Source organism: Pinus tabuliformis, chromosome 8 (genome assembly GCF_031772625.1).
Source record: "Pinus tabuliformis cultivar Carrire ecotype Pingquan chromosome 8, CPIR1, whole genome shotgun sequence".
NCBI classification, from domain to species: domain Eukaryota; kingdom Viridiplantae; phylum Streptophyta; class Pinopsida; order Pinales; family Pinaceae; genus Pinus; species Pinus tabuliformis.
The window spans coordinates 1406687547-1406711527 of NC_142294.1; the positions used below are offsets into that span (position 1 = coordinate 1406687547).

General features: G+C 37.1%; 1 pseudogene; it reads left to right on the forward strand.

Moving 5' to 3' along the window:
- Nucleotides 1-23068: 23068 nt before the first annotated feature.
- LOC149240826 (pathogenesis-related protein PR-1 pseudogene) lies at nt 23069-23578 on the forward strand (annotated as a pseudogene).
- The last annotated feature ends 403 nt before the right edge of the window (nt 23579-23981 follow it).

Consider the following 23981-nt stretch of genomic DNA (forward strand, 5'->3'; position numbering starts at 1 on the left):
TAGGTAATTGTTTTAACCAATCAATCCCTTGTTCTCCTTAATCCTCTATTGTGTCATCTACATTTCCACTTTCATACCTATACAAATCAACAACATTGAAAATTGGAGATATTCCAATATGAGGGGGTAATTCAATTCAATATGCATTTTAGAAAATTTTCTCAAGACTCTGCATGGTCAAATTTTCTTAAACTTTAACTTGCTATACTCCCTTTTTGGAAATCTTTCCTCCCTTAGGTGTGTTAAAACCAAATATTCAACTTCAAAATTAACTTCTCTCTTCTTCAAATCTACTCTCCTTTTGTATTTTATATTGCTGTCTTGTAATTGTTGTTTTACCTATTCATGTATTGCTTGAGCTTCTGTAGCAAAATCTTCTCCTTTAGCACTTCTCATTTTAGCTTTTCCCGAGTCTCTCAATTGAGACACTCCCCTTGGGTGCATCCCATAAACTATACAGAATGGACTATGCCCTGCACTCCTATTAAGAGAATCATTATAAGCATATTATGCCTATGCCAATACTTGATCCCACTATTTTTTATGTTCACCTACAAGACTTCTCAGAAGATTACCCAAGCTTCTGTTTACCACTTTAGTCTGTCCATCAGTTTGAGGATGATAAGCAGTACTGAAACTCAGTTTAGTTCCAAGCTTCTTCCACAATGTCCTCCAAAAATGTCCAACAAATATAGTGTCTCTTTCTGAAACAATGCTCTTAGGTAACCCATGTAATCTTACAATCGTGTTAAAAAACAGATTAGCAATGTGAGTAGCATCATTGGTTTTATAACATGGAATAAAATCTGTCATTTTTTACAATCTCTCAATTACTACATAAATTGAATCATGCCCCCTACCGGTTTTTGGTAAACCCAAAACAAAGTCCATACTTACCATATCCCAAGTCCTATTGGGAATAGGTAATGGAACATACCTGTGTTTTGGCTCCTTCCCTTTGCATATTAACAGACTTTACAATTTTTCACATACTTTTCCACTTCAGCTCTCATCTTCAGCCAGAAATAAAACATGTTCAACTATTCATAAGTCTTTTATGTACCAAAATGTCCACAAATTCCTCCACTATGTTTAAATTATCCCTCATAGAACAACTTGGTAAGCACAATTGATTTCTTTTAAACAATAATCCCTCTTACAGGAAATAAACCAGTCACTTGCTTATATCTAACAAAACATGATTTCTACAAGCTTCAAATGCCTCTTTAAAATCTAGATCTTTCTCATATAACTCTTTAAGAAAATCAAAACCTAACACTTGAATTTGACTTTCTTAAACAAAAATGCTTTTTCTACTTAAGGCATCTGCTACTTTGTTTGTTTGACCAGTTGTATGTTTTAACACAAAATTAAAACTTTGAAGTTATTCTACCCATTTTGCATGCTTATGGTTAAGCTTTGGTTGTTGCATAATGTACTGTAATGCATGGTTATCTGAATACAGTATGAACTCCTTGGAAATCAAGTAATGTCTCCACTTCTTCAAAGATTGCACCAGTGCATAAAACTCCTTGTCATAAGAAGAATATTTCTTCTTTGACTCATTCAGCTTTTCACTAAAATAAGCTACAGTCCCGTCCTCCTGACTCAAAACAGCTCCAATGGCTTCCCCACTTGCATCACACTTCACTTGAAAAGGTTTATTAAAATCAAGTAAAAAAAAAATAGTTTTCTCAGTAATCTTTCTCTTTAACAGTTGGAATTTCTTTCCTGCTTCATCAGTCCATTTAAATGGTTTTTTGTCCTTCTTTATTGTGCCAATAATTGAAGCATTGATCTTACTAAAATTCTTTATGAATTTCCTATAAAAACTAGCAAGACCGTGAAAACTTCTTACCTCAAAGACACTGCTTGGTGAAGGCCACTCCATGATAGCCTTGATCTTCTCTAGATCCATCTTTAACCCCTTAGCAGAAATATAAAAAAACCCAAATACACCAACTCCTCCATCATGAATGAAAATTTCTTTAAATTTAACAGTAACTTCTCTTGTTGTAGCCTTTGTCAGACATAATTGAGATGTCTCACATGTTCCTCTTTTGATTTGTTGTAAACTAATATATCATTCAGATATACTATTACGAATTTACCAATAAGTTCTCTCAAAACTTCATTCATGAGCCTCATAAATTTACTAGGGGCATTCAACAATCCAAAAGGCATTAACATCCATTCCTACAATCCTTCATTGGTCTTAAAAGTAGTTTTCCACTCATCTCCCTCCCTAATTCTTATTTGATGATAACCACTTTTTAAATCTAATTTGTAAAATATCTAGCTCCACTCAAACAATCCATCAAATCTTCGATTCTAGGCAAAGGAAATTGTACCTGATTGATATCTTATTGATTGTTCTTGAATTAGTGCACATTCTCTAGCCTCCATCTTTCTTTGGGCTCAACATTGTTGGCATTACACAAGGACTCAAACTCTCTCTAATCAACCCCTTGTCTAACAATTCCTGAAACTATTTCCTGATCTCTTCATTCTCTATGGGAGTCATCCTGTAAGTTGCTTTATTAGGTAGATTTGTTCCTGGAATCAAATCTATGTGATGACTGATTTTTCTAATGGGTGGTAACCCATCAGGGAAATCATCTACAATGATATCACAATAACTGTCCATCACCTCTTGAATTTCAATTGGTAAATTAGAAAATTTTGTGGAAGTAATTATTACCTCGGGTTTGCAAACCAACACAAAACTTACCTCATCTTCTTCCATCCACTACAAGTACTCATTTCCACTCAGCAAAATGGTCTTTTGATTAGGTTTCTTTGATGTATCCTCTTCTTCTATTGGCAGCAATGTATGATTGACACCATCTTTTGTAAATTTGTATGTGTTCTTCTTTCCATCATGCATAGCTCCTCTATCATACTGCCAAGGTCTACCCAGCAATATATGACACACATCAATATGCATCACATCACACAGAATTCTCTCTTTGTACTTTCCCAACTACAACTCCACTTCACATTGCTCAGTCACTACTAACTGATATCCCTTTTAAAGCCATGACACCTTGTAAGGTGTTGGGTGTTTTTTTATTTACAATTTCAACTACTCCACCACTTCTGTGGAGACATCTACCATTGTCTATTATCATCTGACAACACTTCCCTTGAATCTTACACATAGTCCTGAACAAGGTTTTTCTTTGTGCTAGTTCAACAATTTCCTTAGCTAGTTTTAACAAAATTTTGTTGACTACCAAAGATTCCCCTTTCTCTGGTACATTCTCTTCTTCTATTACTTTTGTTGCTTCCTCTTTAGTTTTTGCAACAATTCCATTTCTCTTATTCATTCCTATATTTTCTGGGCACTCACAAGCTTTGTGTCCCAGCTTGTTACATTTGTAACATCTGATTTCTCTTCCTCTACCTCTACCTCCTCTTCCTCTGGAAAAACTCCCTCTACCACTTGCATCACCTCCTATGGGTGCATGATGACTTGAGTTGCTGCTAGCTCCATCTCTAGGTATTATAGATCTTCCTCTACCACCTTGACTTCCCATTCCTTAGAAAGTAACTCTATTTGTGGCAGACTGTTTCCTCATGAGTTTTTCTTCAGCCTTCAATACCATCTGATAAGCCTCTTCTACTATTTTAGGAGATAGTCGACTTATCTCATCTTAGATCTCCATTCTGAGACCATTCACATATCTTGTGACCTTCTCATATGTATCCTGGATTTGTCCTCCTCTTATGCTCACTTTGTAGAACTCCTCTATGTATTCCTTTACTGCCATAGACCTCTGCCTAAAATTTTGCATCTGTCTAAATAATGCTTGCTGATAATCACTTAGCAAAATCTTACTTTTCAGTTTTGCCACCATCTTGTTCCAATTCTTGATTGGTTGTTTGCCAATTCTTCTTCTTTCTACCTACAATCCATCCCACCAAAGTGCTACATGTCCTTTCAGTTTTGTGACAACAAACTTCACTTTCTTTCCTTCTTCTGTTTCTTCATAATCGAAGAATTTCTCCATGTCATTTATCTAGTCTATCAATTCATCAGGGCTTAAACTTCCTGTGTAGATTGAAACTTCGAGTCTAGGCTTGGATGTGGATCTCAATACTGACTTAAAGAATCTCATTTCAGGAGTTACAGCTATAGGTTCCTCATCTTCTACAACTTCAACTTCAGGTTCACTGACATCTCCAGCATCTACATCTCTTCCCATTTCCATTGCTTCCAATCTAGCTTGCATTTGTTGCATAGCTTCCAACACTTCAACATTTCCAACTAGTCTTCCTCTTCTTCAACCACCACATCTTCCTCTAACCCTTAAAGCCATATTGTATTTATTTTTCTGATCCTTGAGATCATGTTCAGTATCTGTAGGTTTCTCTGATACCACAAATGGTGGCCTGGGTGCAAGTGTAATGGACAATCGTTCAAATCCAGAAATGATTTCTACAAGTTCAGGTGGAAGTTTTTCTTGGTTTTCCTTTGGAGTATCAGTCATCTACCTCCAAACTTGGCTATTCTGCTGAATCAGAATAACCACTTAAAATTTAGCCACAATATTGCAACCTTCAATTACCATGGAATCAAAAGGAATTCAAACTTTTGGTTAATTCCTTATTGTGTCTGATTTTTCCCACAACATTATCTCACTAACTCTTCATCGTTGATCTTACCTTTCAATTCGACGGTTGTTGGTTCACTCGATCAACAAAACTAATCGGTGATCCTCCACTATTGATCAAAGCTCATTTGATCCAATGGTTAACAGCAATATCGGATGGAGATCTAGCGCAATGTTTATCCACCTGATAAAGTGGTTTTCTCTCTCCACCGAGTGCTACGTGTGGGTCGATAAATGGAATCGCTAGGAATTTCAAAATACCGCTTACCACTTTTTCTTCACCCGATAAACAACTTCATTGATAAAACCACCTTTCTCCCTTGACTAAACGCATGAGCTTATTGACAAGCGATGACCATTAGATCTATTAGTTCTGTAGATCAGATGGTTCTAGACTCCTTTTAGTTAACACAATTTTGTCAAGTTTTATTTTCTCTGTTCTGTCAAAATTGACACCCTCGCTATATTTAACTTGTCTCAAACCCTATTCTCCGATGTTCTTAGAACATAACCAAATTATTTCAAAACATTGAAAAAAAAGCAATATTGGCGATATAATATAGCTTTTTCACACCTAATTCAAAAGCCAAACTGCAAATCAACTGAACTCAGAGATATTTCAAAGGAATAAAACGCCTCCGAAGATGACCAATTATACACAAATACACAGATATACAGTTTCTGTAACCTAATCTTACACGGCCTAATCAAGCCAAATTAGTCAAATTCCCTTTACAATCATTCAAAACTTACATAAATACCATTTCATTCTAACAATCAAATTCTTAATCCATTGATCAAATCTGCCTAATCTTAGACGATATCTAATCTGGTTGATATTATCCTTGAGAATCTCAACTAAATCTAAACAGATTGAATTAATAATAAAATCAATCAATCCCTAAATCCTAGCTCAAATCCTATCTGGAAAACTTTGTAAATTGATAGGTAAAGGATCCCACTCCTTTGCTTGTAAACTTTTTTTGTATTTTTGGAATAAATTCAAAGCCTTTTGTCTTCAAGCCTCATGCTCCTACATTAATGGTCGAGAGAAGAGAGGAGCTCTTTGGATAGGGTACGAGTGATTATTTGGTCAAAGGAGGAGGGGTGAGGGCTTTGGGAGGGGATATGTGAGGAAAGGGGTGGGTTAGAGGGTAAGGGTAGAAGAGGGCGGAGGGGAGATTAGGGTTTGCAAGGGAGCCAAAGGGATTAGAAACCAAAAGATATGATAAGGGGGGAGGGATAGAAGATGGAGGGAGGGGGGAAGAGGCAGACGAGGGGTCTTTAAATGAAATAGGCTTGGAAGGAGAGGATGAGGGGGAGAGGGGGGGAGGGTCGAGGGAGGGAGAATCGAAACTGAATAGGGTAGGGAATATGATTTATTTGCTACCTTTTTTCTTTTTGACTTGTTCCCATTTTGGTTCTTGGTTTTATTTTCTTCTGTTTCATATTTTAGCACATCTATTTGCAAAATGACAATATTCGTGAAATACCTTGCATTTGAACGAAATTTGTTCATAATCTAATTTTTGGATGTGAACCCAGCTATCAAATTTGATCTTAACTACTTTTGGTAGTCCTATCCCCAAATCAACTTCCACATATATTCTTGTGTAGGAATTCATGTTTTCTTTTGCTCACTTCTATCAATATATTTCCCCACTGCATTTCCTATTGCTTTAACAGATTCATCTCCCCAACAATGTATAAGAAGATGTGGGAGCCTTACCCACACTGGCACTGCATTCGGCACGTCCAGCTCTGGATCGAAGTCTGGGGTCCACCTATTTGAATAAAGCCCTCTTGATTCCATGAAATACGGTCCATTTCTGAATATTAAGTTTGTATCCTTTTTTCTTTCAAAATGGAAGGTGAAATAAACTCTTCCATAGAATCTGATAGAGATTTTACCTAGGATGGAGGAGGCCGAGTTTCTTTCCACCCATTTGAGAATCGTTCGGGGAGAGGGTGAGAGCCTAGTAAATTGACCGACTAACTCACGTTTAGAAAGGGACAGAGTTATGCATCGAGGGAAGGAAGGGGGAGGATAATTTCAGGGATTTCATAAATCTTCTTCACAAACATGGAAATTGAAGGCCTGTTTTGAGACAGTCCGAGGGAAGAGATAAGAGAGGCAAAATTTGTTGTGTTTTCACCCATCTGGGCAGAAGATTCAGGAAGCGGAGCAGGGATCGTTCGACCCTCCTAGGGAGATTCCAGAAGGACCATCACTAACCAATTGAGGGATAGCAGGCCCCTGAAGCAAGAGGCCCTAGGAACCAAGAGAGGAAGGCACGTGTAGGGTTTGAAAATTCCAAGGCAGCAAACTCAATGATGCACAGAGCGAAAACAGATTGTTGATGTTTATTGCTCCCTGAAAAAAAATATAACTAAAGGGGGAAATTGAAATAACTGACTAGTAAATAGATAAGTGAAAAATGAATAATTCCCTCAAACTTATATGTATATGGCCACTAATATGCTCGTAATTATAATGAAAATCAATAATAGTATAACCATCAACATTGTATTCTAACTCACCCTTGATAATTTTACCCAACTGCAACCTCAATACAATTCAAAAAAAAAACGGGAATAAATTCTTATAGTTTGGAAAATTAAATTGAAGAGAGAGGCATCTACACAAATTTCTATTAATTAGGGGTAGAATTTATAGTTTCCAATGTTATGCTGCAACATTCAAAATATTCAGTAACAGGGAGAATGTGTTTCAACTCGTCGACGAGATTGAAGCTTTCCGTGGTGATAAAATAGAAATTTATGTAATGTTTGGTCCTCTAAAGCTCTGAAACACTGGCAATGCAAATTTACCCTTCAAGCAATAATTACCATGAATCTCAAATGTTTTCTCCACTGCCAAATAATTCATGGTATAAAAATAAAACTAAAATGACTAGGAAACTCAATTTTTTTTTTACCTTTAGGGGTAGATCGGAATGCGCCACATGCTTCAGAACACAGAGAAATCAAAGGCATAATGATAGATTTCTCTAAAATCCCTGCCTTTTGTTCTATAAATCATTCCAGTGCCACATATTTTCTGGGAAGGGAGAAAAAAGTTTAGTTATTATTCATATCGTTACAAAAATTCCCATAGGACTTGATAACTGTCCTTAAATTTTTTTATTTTTATTTTTAATTAGGATTGGAGAACTTAGTACTAAATAAGGGGATTTGTGAAGTAACAAGTCCATGCCAATGTCAATAAAGTCTAGGTAATCAGTCTAGGGTAAGATTGAAAGCTATGAAAAGATGATGACAAACAAATAATGTCAATTCATGCACTTGGGCATCACACAGGTAATAATCTTTCAAAGCATTATTTGATGTTTTGATATGCACAACTAAATCATATTATTTATGTGCCACATTCATGGTAAATTATTCATGAGTAGGAAGTAAATCAATAAAAAAATATTAACAAAGCTTACCAAACAATTTTTTCCACAGTTATTTCTAATCCATACACTCAGAAGTTCAAGCATCACAGGCAACTTCATCATAATATCATTTTTCCAAGTGCAAATCAAAAGGAAGGCCCTCCCCGTTTTCATTCATGTATGCAAGGTTGAACATATCCTAAGCATTTTTTTGGGAATGAGCATGCGTGTAAGCCTCTGCAGTATGCTCAAAATCTGTTTCAATACCCTCCAAAGGAAGACTAGAAAGTTAAGAGTTACTATCATGACCTATACAAGATGCCATGACATTCATATTGAGATACCTAGAGAGAGACACTTACTCTGCCATAATAATAGGCATCCCCAATGAAAATTGTTGCATGCTCATTACCTTGCTCTGATGCATATATCATATTCCCCAAAACTTTGTGCAACCTCATATCTAAGTTTAGCAACTCTCGAGTAGAATAATAGATATTTGGCTCTTTTCCCATTCAAGTAACACTCTAAAGCCCATGGAAAAAAAGTAATGGAATTTCCATAAAGGAATTGGTAAATAGGTTAATTATCATCGACACAATGTTGCACATTGTACACTTTGTGCAAATGACGCAATGTGAGAGACAATCATGTTATTATTTAAACAATAGAAGATCATAGTTCCACATTTATTTTTCAACATGTTTTTGTTTCATTTCACTAGGCCCAATCCCATGATATTGACTACCCGCCACAAGCCTAAATTGTGTGTATATATTTTGACATGTTCCTATTCAATTCCAATTTTTCTATCCTTTGTGGTTTGATTCAAGTGAAACTCTATTTATGGTTTGGACTTCTTATTTATTTAATTTAATAACCTATCATTCATATAAATTGTGTGGAACTTAATCGTATTCCCAACAATAGTCCTATGATGAGGAGAAAGTGTTGCATCTATTTCATAAATCAGGCTACAAACTAGTAACGTATGCTTGTTAAATAAGTTTCTCATCGTTTCTATGATCATCTTGTTACATTTCCCAAGCATAGCAGCTCACACCATTGTTGACAAATACAATGTTGTAAATGTGAGAACACTTCCTAAATATTGGGTCCATATGTCCCTAATTCACGTAAAGGATTCTCGAAGAATATAGTGCTTTTTACAGTTAGATAATAAATGTAATGAAGTCATGTAAAATTCAGTCGAATCCAATCCTTGTTTAAGGTAATGCATTAATTTTGTTTATTTTCCATAGTTGTTTTTGGTGGATATGAAGGACTATGCAAAACTTGCTATGTTTGTCTTCAAAACTTTTGGTGACAAGATGAAATACCATTTAATATTGATTTCTTACATCCTCAAGCTTTTCCATCAACAGAATAAGTATTGAATTTTCCAGACTACTTTAAGGGTTTGGTAGAATATATTTTTGGTTGAGCGAGTTAGAAAATTGCTATGATGATAAGGTACCTCCCAAGCCATTTAGTCAAATGTTGTGGAATGGTGGATGAAGATATGTGATCCAAGCTACAATCAATATATGAGAAAAGAAGCAAAAAAGAGTGTTAAGTAAAAAAAGCAGTGTAAAGTAAAGGAGCATGATATTCCTTCTAGTTCGATTATCATTACTATGAAATTTGTTTTGGCTAAACAAGTCGTTATCAAGTTTTTTCAGGAAATAAAGAGTACAACCAATTCTAACAAGGATCACTTTAATGTGATGTGGTCGAGAAGGTCAAGTGAAAGTGAAATCCATCTTGAAGGAGAACATGTATATGTGCAATTCAAACTGATGATCCATATCATGGAGCATGGGCCTACGTGGAAACCTTTGGTGGCTTATTTTCTAATTTAGAAACAAATTCTATGGGAGCCATGATCACTTGAAAGACCCACTTTTCAATACTCAATTTCACCATCCAATATGTTATTGCACAAACATTACTGAATATGCAGTCACAACTAAAGGTGAAGAGCACTAACCCAAGGCAAGCTAGAAAGTAATCCTTTGATGTGATTGATAATGAAGAATATAAATAGTAATGAATTCGCTAGATTAACCTCATTGAATTACTTAATTCATAAATTCATTCAAAAATGAAAATTCAATATGCATTCATTGGTTCAAGTGTGTTTAATTGAAATGAGGCCCATTATACTAAAATATAACACATATGAGTTCCAAAAGAAGAAATTGCACAACCATACAATAACAACTAAAAGATGCGTACCTCCCCATATTCAATCATGATGATGTGTAGAGAAAATCCATGACCAGAACTCCCTATGAGAGACACAGTTATAAGTAATAGATTAAAAGAAACCCATTGTTAAGGAATGGCCTCGAGAAATTCATAGACTAATAGCCTATTTTCAAATCACCCACCATCTAAGAGTAGTCTATATAATTTGACATCTTATTTGAAAAAACAATAAATAAAATTAGAAGGTTGGAAGAATGAATAGAAAATTCGTTGTAAGAATAAGTGTTTAATAGGCCATTTGTACATAACCTACTTAGCAGAAACTGCCATTATTGGCAAAGGGAAAAAAAGTAGAAGATTTTTGGAAAAAGGGGCATTTTTAAATGTATTTTTGATCATGGGTAATGAGAGGAGGGGAATGAGATATATGTAGGGGTTTTATTGTTATTTTTTTGTCATAGGCCAACAACTTAGGATCTCATTGTTCGTCTTCATCTAGGTTCCTAATGGTAAGAATGGAAAAATTAGCAGAGAGAATGAAGTGGGTGTTTTATATAATTAGGTACATATGAATTAAGGTCAAGGGATCAATGTAATTGAAGTAAATTTAGGTATTTAATGTGCACTAATTGGTATGATAGGGAGTGTGAAGAGATTCTAGAAGGAAGATCAGTGAGAACTTGGAACTAATTTTCCAATGGCATTAAAGAAAAAATAGTTTCTATATTTTCATAAAATACTAGCAACTGCACCAGATGTTGCAAAGGAAACACCATAAGTTGGTAGCATATGGAAGAAGAGCATAGGTGAAGAAATATGTGAGATATGTTATGCAATCTAGATGTTCCCTAGCTTGGAATTGTTTCCTTTGCAATGTAAATTATTGCCTCTAGCAATAGGTAATAAATTATTTTAACTTTACAGCATGTTTAACAAGGCCTACATGAATGGAAACCCCCAATTTCATGAGGTATGTGCCCTGTGAGCTTGTTATGTGATAGGTCTAGTTGTAATAACTTCACAAGCTTCCATAAATGGGAATTCTAGATTTTCCCTTGGCCAACACACTAATTATGATGGGCACACTATCTACAACTGAATTGCCTATATTATCTTGCAACTAGAAAGTGCCAAGAATACTAAATACCTCTTGAACCACAACACTAAATTCCTTGTATGCTTAATTATATCATGCTCCATGAACAATAACCAGGCATGCCATGCACAAATCTTAGAGTTGCTTCATAATTGAAGGACTTGCATACTATATTTAATATCTAAATTTGATCTAATATCCATTACTACTTTGGAATTTCACATCACTACTGCCAAAACAAAATCTGGTCTTCAGGGATCAGATGCAAGGGAACTGAATTGAAAAAAATTGGTGTCCTTACTAAGTTGTAGGTCTCTTTTTTAGGCTTTAGAGATCAATTGTCACTTGAAGTTAGCAAATTTGATTTCTACTTCAAAACAAAACATTTCAATCAACATTTGAGAGCATGGAATAATTTCATAGCACATTTCTAAATTTTATACTATTGACATGGCAATATTGCCCTCTAATGTCAATATTGCCCTCAACATTTCAAAGAAGGAACTAATTTCATAACATACAATTTCTAAAATTGATCATAGTGATAATCCAACGATCCCAAATAGCGATTGAAAAACAATGGCACAAATTAAAAACCTTTAGCAAGCAGCAGATCGAGGGCCAACTGAAGCCATATAAATCCTATTTTTGTTCTTCTTAGTAAAAATAAAGAAGAAAATGTAATGCGGGCCAACTGAAGCCATATAAATCCTATTTTTGTTCTTCTTAGTAAAAATAAAGAAGAAAATGTAATGCCAAATAGGGAGACTGAATGCAAAATAAGGTGTAGCCTTTTTAACACTTAGCTTCCCCATTTCGAAATTAGAAAAAAGTCCCAATTTATTAGAATTTTGGATATGCATTCGAAACATTGGCATCTTCCCTAATTTTCCCCTATGTTAGCAGAAACGAGAAACGGGAAACGAAAACGAAATGAGAAACGACAATAGTACCAGAAAAAAAGTTTGGAAGTTTTGCAATCAAGAAACGAGGAGAGAGAAAATGAAAAATAGAGAGTTAATTTCAATTTTCAATATAGTTTCAACTAAATTTCCAGGCCAAATTTTACTTAAAAACTAAATAATTTGAATACCAAACTGATGCTTAGCAAATTGACTATTAAATATAGACATTCTTATGCTTCCTAGTAAATTAAGTGTATACATTCTTATGCATTTTGGGCCTTCGGCTATTTATTGTTTCCTTAAAAAAAATCCAAATAATTATATATATATATATATATAAAATAAATAGAATTTTCAATCAAATGTAAACTTCTTGAGCCACATATAGAATAGTGTTTAAACTATGAATTTTAACAACATACATGTTAAAGGAAAACAAATCAACTAAAAAAAGACAATAGTACAGAAATTATCAACTTTATGTATACTTCAAATCAACTAAAAAAAGACAATAATACAGAAATGATCAACTTTCTGTATACTTGGCATAGGCCTCTAAGTTATTGAATGAATACATACAAGAAATTTACAATAAAGAGTGAAAATACAGGGCTGAAAACGAACTTCAAAAGAGCCAACTACAACCTCTAAAAGATTTCTCAGAAACTATATACACCAAACGGCGTTTCAGTCTGGTCTCGTTTCTTACACGTTTTTTACGGGAACGGTGGCAACCGTCCCGTTTCTGGTAACATATTTTTTTCCTAATGAAACGTTGGTATCTTCCCTAATTCCATTATATATAATTAATTTTCAAATCAGCCATTCAAACCTTATATTTATTGGAGTGAGAAACTTATATTAGCTTCTTCCCATAATTTAGATATGTGCTCTGGGATACATTTCACGTTCAGCTTAGTTATGGTTAGATAAATGAGATTACTCCAAACCTCAAAGCTTCTCTTCACTACAGTGCTCTATAATTCTGCAATGCGCCCTAACTGGTAGAATGGAGTTTTGTTATCTGATATGCAGGGCATGTTTTAGGTTGCATCCCCTAGAAAGTATTTGGGTTCCACCAAATTTCAAATTTAAATGAAAAACATATACAAAACGGTAATTTTCGAAGAAAAGTAACTCTTCCGTAGTTCCCATGAAAATAATAAAATTAATTATTTTGCACTGTATCATCGATTCAAACCAATATTGCTAACAACGATTCACTGTGAATGAGTACGAAAGTATACAGTTATGAAAGTCCTAACCATTTTGAGATAAAACGCAAATGAGTTGACAATTGAGTTAATAGTTCTTAATTTTATAAAGGACATAGTTACGAACCACATCAGGTTCACTGATTAAAAGAATTTAATCAAATGAAAGATAATTAAAACTCGGGTAGTATTTAACCTCGAATATATAAGTAATATAATTATATTACTTATATATAGATATATGTACCATATGGCATTAAGTATATATATATATATATTAGTGCTTACATAGTAGTAAACCCGACAGTGTAAGCAATGGATGGAATAGCTTAGCTGAGACGATGAGCTGGTGTTGTATCAAGACTTACAAAGAAATAAAAATAAGTTTAAGGAGGATTTTTTTGTTTAATACGAAAAACTCCGATAGTAGATTTGTCAGCAAGATTGGTAGCCTAAGGAAAATATGAGAGCCTAGGTCAGTATGGCAGACTTTTGTCACAATCCAGGAAAATACGAGAGCCTAGGTCAGTATGGCAGAGAATCCATAAGTCAATCAAGCCAAATTTTGACCCCAGGTTATTAGGTTGAATTATCCTAACAATCATCGGTTATGATAAGCGGTTTTACCTTCTACATATGGGTATTTGGAAAATTCACAAAAGTTAGTAATGGAGGCATTCTAAATCAAATATACGCAGGCTCGAATAAGTGGAGTAGTGGTAACACTTCCTGAGGTCCCAATACGAGGTAATGGGTGGAAGATCATAATTTCTTAACCAGAAACTAGATGGTAGGAATAGGAAATTACTACACAGTAAGTGCAAACAATGTCCAATTCGACAATGGAATTGATTCGCTCAGTCAATTAAATAATTTAATTGATGCGTACATTGTGAGTGTGTAGAGATGCTTCGAATATAACCATGTCCAGAATGAAATAAAACCATATCCTTCAGTTCTCGAAAGTTATAATAACACATACAATTCCAGTCAAGAAGTAGGCAGTACAGTATTGCACACAATGAGCTAGGCCTAGATACAAACTCTTCCATTAATAACTGTTTTGAAAAATAATGCATTGAAAAATCAAGAAAAATAAAATGCGCAAATGGGATTTGTTTCTGAATACCATAATATAACTTTACACTTCAAATCGATTGAACAAATAAATACAAATTGGAATACTAAGCTAATAGTGGCTGATAGTAGATACAGGAGATAAAATTCGATAAGGAAATACAAAATTTGCTGTCAGAATGGGACACATATTAAGAATCTGAGAATTTTAGAATTATAAGTAGTGGGACTATACGGCTACATTGTCCATATCGCATGACCCATGCAATTTAAAAGCGCCAGAGTTCAAATGACTATCATCAGACAAACAACGGAAATATTCCGACCAGATAGTTTAATGGGTAACCATAGTAAAAACTTCTTTCCTACAGAGTACAACTAACTCAATTCCTTCCTGAGTATACCCCCTAAGGGTGTAATGACATCATGAACATTCGCACCAGGTAGTTCGGTAAGAAACAACAAACTCGACTGTAAATCATGCAACCGCGAGGGGAACCCAGAGAAAAACCTTTCTGGGAAGGTTTCACAAAGACCCCTCCGTGGGGTAGAGGTATTTAGACGAAGAAATAGTTGAAGGAACCTCATCTAAAGCAAGAAGAGATAAATAATTCTGGTAGGAAGGTGATTCCTTTACCTGCGACAGGGACCATAAACCGAAATTAAATTCATTATGCATACATGAGACATCTTAATTAAAATTTTATAGGTTTCCAAACACCATTGACAAACTTTAACTGTATGAACCTAACGACATACCTATCCCATAAGCTGCTGCAGAAGACCATTCTCTCTCCATCTGAAAAAGAGGTCAACGGGAGTACCGATTCAATCGTTCAGAAGGAGAATAAAAAGAGGATAAAATTTCTGAAGGGTATTGACGAAAATTCACCGGATAAAATAACCGGGCACTGGAAGAAAAAAGAACCCTGGTGCTCACGTGAATTTGGGGCGAACTCTCCGGCAACTTTGAATTCTCTAGCCTTCCTCCTCTACCAACATAGAAATAGAATCTCAGTTACAGGATGTTAAATATTGCAGGTAAAAAGGAAGAAAAATGCCACCAATGCAAAGGAAGATCTTACCTCCGAAGCGCACGAAAACACTCCTCAAAAGAGTTAGTTACTAAGCAAGGAACTACATAATCCAATGTATTATGGCGTAGGAATAGTGAGGGGAGATTCTGAGCTATAAGGACCCCAAATTACCACCTTTTTTAACCACCATAGTTGGAATTACGACCCAACTGTAAAACCCAGAATAGGGCAGGTGTTCGACTGCTTTGGGTTCACCTGGCCTCGTGCAGAGAAAGAGCTGCATATGGAATGCCAAGGGGAAAATTGTTGGTTATTTTTGATGGGAAAATACCAAAAACCAAAATAAAAATTCACCACAGAGACAATGCTCTGTTTACTCTGTCCAAGATCTTTTGACAGGGAACCTCTTAAAACCAAAATGACTCAGATGACACCATTACACAGTCACAAAGCATTTCTATTAATTAAAAACAAACATTCTGTTACATATTTCTTCCTCTGTGCAAAGAGGGAATAAAAAAAAACTCTGCTGCTCTCACAGATTTTCCACTGCTGTGGAGATTACATAAACAGTCCTCTGTTCTTCAATGGAAAGAGGAAAACATTACATCCCTGTTTTTCTTTGGATATTTCGCACTGCTGTGCACCCAAAAAAAGCGCTATATCAACTCTGCACAGCCACCACACCATTACATCAAAAAAAAACTTATAATAAAACGTCCCCATAACTATATTAAACATATGGGACATATGCCCATCACCTTATTAAAGGCCTCACCTAAATCACGTAAAAGCATTAAAAACCACGACGTTTCCTCCACGGTGGTCAACCACAAAACGACAAAAAAAAAATTCATTTTGACGTGGGCGGGGGTCGGATGACGTCACTTCGGTGCCACGTGTCGCCACCCCATTCGTCGCGCCCGGTTGTTAAACTCCGCGCAGCTTCGCGCAGATCCGAGCCTCCTGACCCGATCCAACGCAATTCACTCGCCAAGGTCACGCAAACAAAACGACCTTTAGTGTCCGGGGAAAGCGGTTTTGGTGTTTGTACAAGGGACGCGTGGCGCCGTTTGATTGTGTCGGGTCCTCAGCTATGGATACCGCCTTCTGTGAATGGTGGTGCGGGAAGACCGGGCAGTTTTCCAAAAGCCGCCGCGCTGTTCAAAATTACAATTTAACACTCCCCTTTAATTTTAACAGCCGTGCGTTCGGTCATTCCCAAACACTTTCTCAAAAATTCGAAACTCTTCTGAACCAGTGGCTTTGTCAAGATGTCTGCAACCTGTTCCTGAGTCCTGCAATGTTCGAGGACAATTTCTCCATTGTTCACTAATTCTCTGATGTAGTGAAACCTTGTATCGATGTGTTTCGTTCTCTTATGAAACACTGAATTCTTTGACAAAGCAATAGCTGAGCTATTGTCAGAAAAGACCATTGTTGCTTTTGCCTGCTCTTGGCCTAAGCTTCTCAACATCCTTCTCATCCATACTGCCTGACATGCTGCTGCTGTCGCTGCCACATATTCTGCCTCTGCTGTAGACAATGCTACAATGGACTGCTTCTTAGAAGCCCATGAAATGGCTCCTGAACCCATATTAAAAACATAACCGGAGGTGCTCTTCCGATCATCTACACTTCCAGCCCAATCACTATCAGTGTATCCAACCAAATCTGAATGTTCTGAGGCATGATATAAAATTCCAAACATTTTGATACCTTTGACATACCTCAAAATTCTCTTTGCTGCCTGCCAATGTGCCTCCTTTGGCCTCTCTATGAACCTGGAAATTAAACTAACAGCATATAGTAAATCAGGCCTAGTTGCTGTTAAACACATAAGGCTGCCCACAATGCTTTTGTACAGGCTAGGATCAAAATCCTTGCTAATGTCCTCTCTGCTGAGCTTTAATCCCATCACTGTGGGAGTGATTGCTGCCTTTCACTCTTCCATGTTAAATCTGCCCAAAATTTGATTTACATATCTTGCTTGAGATATAAAAATTCCTTTTCATTTTGATCTACTTCTATGCCTAAGAAGTATCTCAACAAACCCATGTCAGTCATTTCAAATTCATCCTTCATGACTGATTTAAAATTCTCAATAAGATAAATATCATTTCCAGTGAAAATAACATCATCTACATACAAGACAACAATTAAAATTTTACCATCCTTTTCCTTGATGTAGACTGTGGGTTCTCCTTCACATTTGTCAAATTCATTATCCAATAGATATGAATCTATCCTGCTGTACCATGCTCTTGGCGCTTGCTTCAGCCCATAAAGAGCTTTCTTCAATTTGCACACTTTGTGCTCTTCACCTTTCTTCTCATATCCGAGAGGCTGTTCCACATAGACCTCTTCCATTAACACTCCATTTAGGAATGATGATTTCACATCCATTTGGTAGACTTTCCATTTGTTTTGTGCTGCTATGGATAGCACTGTTCTCACGGTTTCCATTCTTGCAACCGGGGTGAAAGTCTCCTCATAATCTCTCCCATACTGCTGCTTGTAGCCTTTGACAACCATCCTTGCTTTATGCCTTTCAATCTTGCCTTCAGCATTGCTCTTGGTCTTGTAGACCCATTTAACTCCTATGACCTCTTTACCTTTTGGTAGCTCAACCAAATCTCATGTTTTGTTTCTCTCTATGGCATTCATCTCTTTCATCCATAGCTTCTATCCATTTCCTATCTTTGATTGCATCCTCGAAATGAATAGGATCATCAACATGACAATACAAGGCAAACAAGGAATTCATTCCTTCATCATATATGTCACTTAGATTTCTAAAATTCTTACCTCGTTCACTTGGTGTGCAAGTGCTTGAAGATGCACTTGAATTTCCACCTTCTGGTGTGCTTGGAGAAGCACTCTCATTGATCTTCAATGGTGTTCCTTGCTGTCCTTGTGTTGGTGCTGCTGTTTGGGGATTCATTTCAGCCACCTCCTCTTCATCCTCATCATGAGACAAACAATTTTTAATGTTCACAGTTTTCTCTATGCTTCCATCCCAAGCTTCCTCCTCAATGAATTGAACATCCCTGCTTACAAAAAATTTCTTGGTAGATGGGATATACAGCCTGTAGGCTTTGGATTCATCACTATATCCAACAAGGATACATTTCTCCCCTTTGCTGTCCAACTTCCTCCTTAGCTGATCCGGAATGTGTGCATAGGCCACACATCCAAAAACTCTCATGTGGGTGACTCCTTGCTTTCTCCCACTCCATGCCTCTTCTGGCACTTTGTTCATGACTGCTTTTGTAGGACACCTGTTCAAAATATAAACTGCACAATGTACAGCTTCAGCCCAATACTCATTTGGCAAATGCTTTGCCTTCAACATGCTCCTTGCCATCTCCATGATGGTTCTGTTCTTCCTTTCAGCAACTCCATTTTGCTGTGGGGTGTACCGAGTTGTGAACTGTTTATGTATTCCATTTTCTCTACAAAACTTTAGGAATTCATTTGAGATATACTCACCTCCTCTATCAGTTCTCAATACTTTTATGTGCAGCCCGCTTTGGTTCTCCACAAGTGCTTTGAAATTTTGGAATTTCTCAAACACTTCACTTTTGTTTTTAAGGAAATATGCCCAAGTTTTTCTTGTAAAGTCATCAATGAATGTTAAGAAATATAGGCTGCCTGCTAATGATGGAGCTTGCATTGGTCCACATAAATCTGAGTGGATAATCTCTAAGGGTGCCTTTGCCCTTATGCTTTTCCCTGATGGAAAACTCTCTCTATGTTGTTTGCCCAATATACAACCTTCACAAAGGCTGTCCGGCTTCTCTATCAATGGTAATCCCTTTACCATTCCTTTTCTGCTTAATAGATTTAGACCTCCAAAATGTAAATGCCCGAATCTCAAGTGCCATAACCAATTTTCATCCTTTGGCACGCTTTGGAAGGCCTCTTGGGTGACTGCTGCCATTTCCTTCTTGTTCTTCAACTCTGCCCGGATCCGGAGAGGGAACATCCTGTTCCTTGTCATCTTCACTTCAGCAATGCATCTTTTGCTGGGTGGTATATCCATGATGGTGCACACATCATTTACAAAGTAAACATTGTAACCCTTTTGGACAAGCTGTCCAACACTCAATAGGTTACATCTCATTCCGGGGACATAGTAGACATCTACTATGGTTTTCCTTTCTCCTTGCTTTGTAAATATTTTTACCTCCCCTTTTCCCATAACAGACACTTTACTATCAGTTCCTAGTGTGACCTCTGATTTCAAATTCTGATTTAAGGCTGAAAAGAGGGCTATATTCCCTGTCATATGGTTGTTGCAACCTGAGTCTAAAAACCATATGTCCTCACTATGTGTTTCAGCCATGTTACAAGCTAACAGGACATTTTCTTGACTGTTGTTTTCTCTTGTAACATTTGCATTTTGTCTGCGGTTCATATCATGCTGTTTCTTTCTACAATCACTAGCATAATGTCCATACTTTTTGCAATAATAGCATTGAACATTAGATTTATCATACATTTGTCCTTGAGCATGATACTGTTCTCTTTGTTGGCTGCTGCCTTGACCTTGGTTCTGATTTTGATTGCTGCCTCTTCCTTGTACATTTGATGGGCTGTTCCTACCTCCTCTGTTCTGGCTTCTGCCTCTTCCTCTTCGGTTTCCTCTTCCTTGACCTCTTCCTCTTCCAAAGGACATCTGGGTCTTGAAGGCTTGCTCAAGAGATGAGTTTTCATTCCTACTCAACCTCTGCTCATGTGTTATCAGTGATGCATGTAGCTCATCAACTGAATAGTTTGAGAGATCCTTTGTCTCTTCAATGGTGGTGACTATGGCATCGAACCTTGAGGGTAAGACCCTCAATATTTTCTCCACAATCCTTCTATCTTCAATTGTTTCTCCATGAGTTCTCATTTGTGTGATTACACCAATCACATGAGTGAAGAATGAGTCAATGTTATCTGACTCCTTCATGCACAGATTCTCAAAATCCTTTCTCAGCAATTGTAGTTTTGCTGTCTTCACTCTCTCCATGCCTTGATAGGCTGTCTTAAGGGTTTCCCATGCTTCATTTGATGTCTTAGCTGCTGCTAACCTTAGAAACACACTCTGGTCTACTGCTAGATACAACAACACACGGGCTTTTGAATCCTTCTTCCTATTGCTCTTCAGCAGATCCTTCTCTCCTGGAGTTAATCTATTAAACTCATTTTCATCTACTGGTTCTTCAAAACCATCTTCAACTATTTCCCATAAATCTTGAGAGGCAAACAGGGCTTTCATAGTTATTGCCCAATAATCATAGTTTTTCCCATTAAACTGTGGGAGCTGGGTGTTGAACATACCCATGCTTGTGCTTGCCATTCCTTGCATTCTGAACTATGGCTTTAAATCCTTGACTGTGTTTTTTTTAAAACAACTAACTGTCTTCAGCAATAACAAAAGAAATGCTTTTGAGGAATACCTGAATCCTTCGCTGTCTGAGTCTTCTGTCTGCCTGAGAAGTTTTGCTGCAGCAACAACCTTCTCCCTTCAGCTTCTTTAACTTCTTTAAAGAGCCTAAGCCTGCTCTGATACCACTGTTGGTTATTTTTTATGGGAAAATACCAAAAACCAAAATAAAAATTCCCCACAGAGACAATACTCTGTTTACTCTGTCCAAGATCTTTTGACACGGAACCTCTTAAAACCAAAATGACTCAGATGACACCATTACACAGTCACAAAGCATTTCTATTAATTAAAAAACAAACATTCTGTTACATATTTCTTCCTCTGTGCAAAGAGGGAATAAAAAAAAACTCTGTTGCTCTCATAGATTTTCCACTGCTGTGGAGATTACATAAAGAGTCCTTTGTTCTTCAATGAAAAGAGGAAAACATTACATCCATGTTTTTCTTTGGATATTTCGCACTGTTGTGCACCCAAAAAAAACGCTATATCAACTCTGCGCAGCCACCACACCATTACATAAAAAAAAAACTTATAATAAAACGTCCCCATAACTATATTAAACATATGGGACGTATGCCCATCACCTTATTAAAGCCCTCACCTAAATCACGTAAAAGCATTAAAAACCACGACGTTTCCTCCACGGCGGTCAACCACAAAACGAAAAAAAAAAATTTCATTTTGACGTGGGCGGGGGTCCGCTGACGTCACTTCGGTGCCACGTGTCGCCACCCCATTCATCGCGCCCGGTTGTTAACCTCCGCGCAGCTTCGCGCAGATCCGAGCCTCCTGACCCGATCCAACGCAATTCGCTCGCCAAGGTCACGCAAACAAAACGACCTTTAGCGTCCGGGGAAAGCGGTTTTGGTGTTTGTACAAGGTACGCGTGGCGCCATTTGATTGTGTCGGGTCCTCAGCTACGGATACCGCCTTCTGCGAATGGTGGTGCGGGGAGACCGGGCGGTTTTCCAAAAGTCGTCGCGCTGTTCAAAATTACAATTTAACAAAAATGGAGTAAAGGGGGTTTAGGGCTTGGGGAGATGCATGCTAACACTTAGATTGTCTCAAATCATCCTAACCGTCCCCCCAACCCAGAGTCTTCACTCCATGTGGAAGGCGTAAGGTGCTTGATTTGTTGGCTCTAGACACCATTAATGCGCAGAGCTCGGACATAGGCTGCTCCATCAAATATCTATCTATCTATTGACACTATCAGTTCTGGGTGGCTTCACCCACAAAACGCCATGGCTGCTCTGCTTGGAATTTGCACGAAGTAATGGTCTATCTTCTACTCCATGTAGTAATATTAATTTGTCACTTAGACCAGCAGAAAAAAATGGGTGATGTCAATGCCATCAAGGCAGTCAATGTCTATCCAATAACATCACGAAGTAATGGTCTATCTTCTACTCCATGTAGTAATATTAATTTGTCACAAAGACCAGCAGAAAAAAGATGGGTGATGTCAATGCCATCAAGGCAGTCAATGTCTATCCAATATCAAGGTGATGTTACGATTCACGATTTTTCTCCAATAAAATCAAACGTTGACGTACGCATCTGTCTCACTCACACAGATAACTTGTGCTCGTAGTCTGCTCGGGCAGGTACGCGTTTATGTCTGCAAAATAATAAATAGGTTTATATTTGTCAGCACAGCCATTTAAAACTAAAAATGAAATGTTACACCCGTTACATAGGTTTAGATTTCTCAGCGCCACCATTGGAAATTAAAAATGAAATATTACGGCCGTTCATATTCATGTATCTTTAATTTGTTTTTTAAATATTTGAACTTAGAATTTACGATTTGAAGGATGTCAGCGAGGTGTTATCCCATGTATCTTCCTTACAAATTACACTATCGGTGCCCGCTGTCATTGTTTGACTCCTCACCTCATACTATAAGTATGCCTTGCCTCGCTCTTTCTCTTCATAAACGAGTTATTTGTTTACATATCTTAACATCTTTTAGCGAGTCAGCCAAGAATTTGCACTGCGCAGTTAACAATAATCGCTAGTCTATACAGAAATAGCTTTTACTTTGTTAAAGGTTTTTATTGTTGTTGTAAACATGAGCAGGCGATTGGCTTTACTTGTAGTAGTCGCTGTCTTAAGCACTGTAATCTGCAATCTGAAAATAGTTGCTGCAGCTACGTCTAGCAACAATGAAACCATCCAAGGATTTCTGGTTCCGCAGAACGAGGCGAGAAATCAAGTGGGAGTCCCTCCACTGAAATGGGATGCTAAGCTTACAACATATGCGCGTACTTACGCAAACAAAAGAAGGGCCGACTGCCTCCTACAGCATTCGGAGGGCCCATTCGGAGAGAACATATTCTGGGGAAGCGGCAGAGGTTGGAGCCCTTGGCAGGCTGTTGATGCATGGATGAATGAGAGTGAATGGTATAACTATGCAAATAATAGTTGCAGCACTGGTGAAGACTGCACCCACTATACTCAGGTTGTTTGGAGAACAACAACTAAGGTTGGATGTGCCATCATCAGATGCAACAGCGGTGACACCTTTATCATATGCAATTACTACCCTCCTGGTAACTATGTTGGAGCGAGACCGTACTGAACTTTTGGGCCCGCCATTCACCATTATTCTTCAGCTTGGATTTCCAGTTTCTCCTCCTATAGCCGCTTTTAACTAATTATCAAGACAACTGCAATTCACTATACATATATTTCAGTCTTTGGATGTAATCACAACACATGTATTTCAGGCTTTAGATGTAATCGCGCATAAATTTATTCGATATTCATATTCATATTCACTCATGTTCTTTCCATATATGTTGGTCGAATCTTATAACTTTGATAATTATAAGATAATTTCTCCCTCATAGGCACCAAAATTGACAGTAAGTTGCTCATTAGAGCATATACAATTGTCTAGTCCTTTGGCTGTAAGTTGCTGATTAGAATATATAAACGTCTAATTTTCTTTTATTTAGATTATTTTCTTTTGAAATATTTCG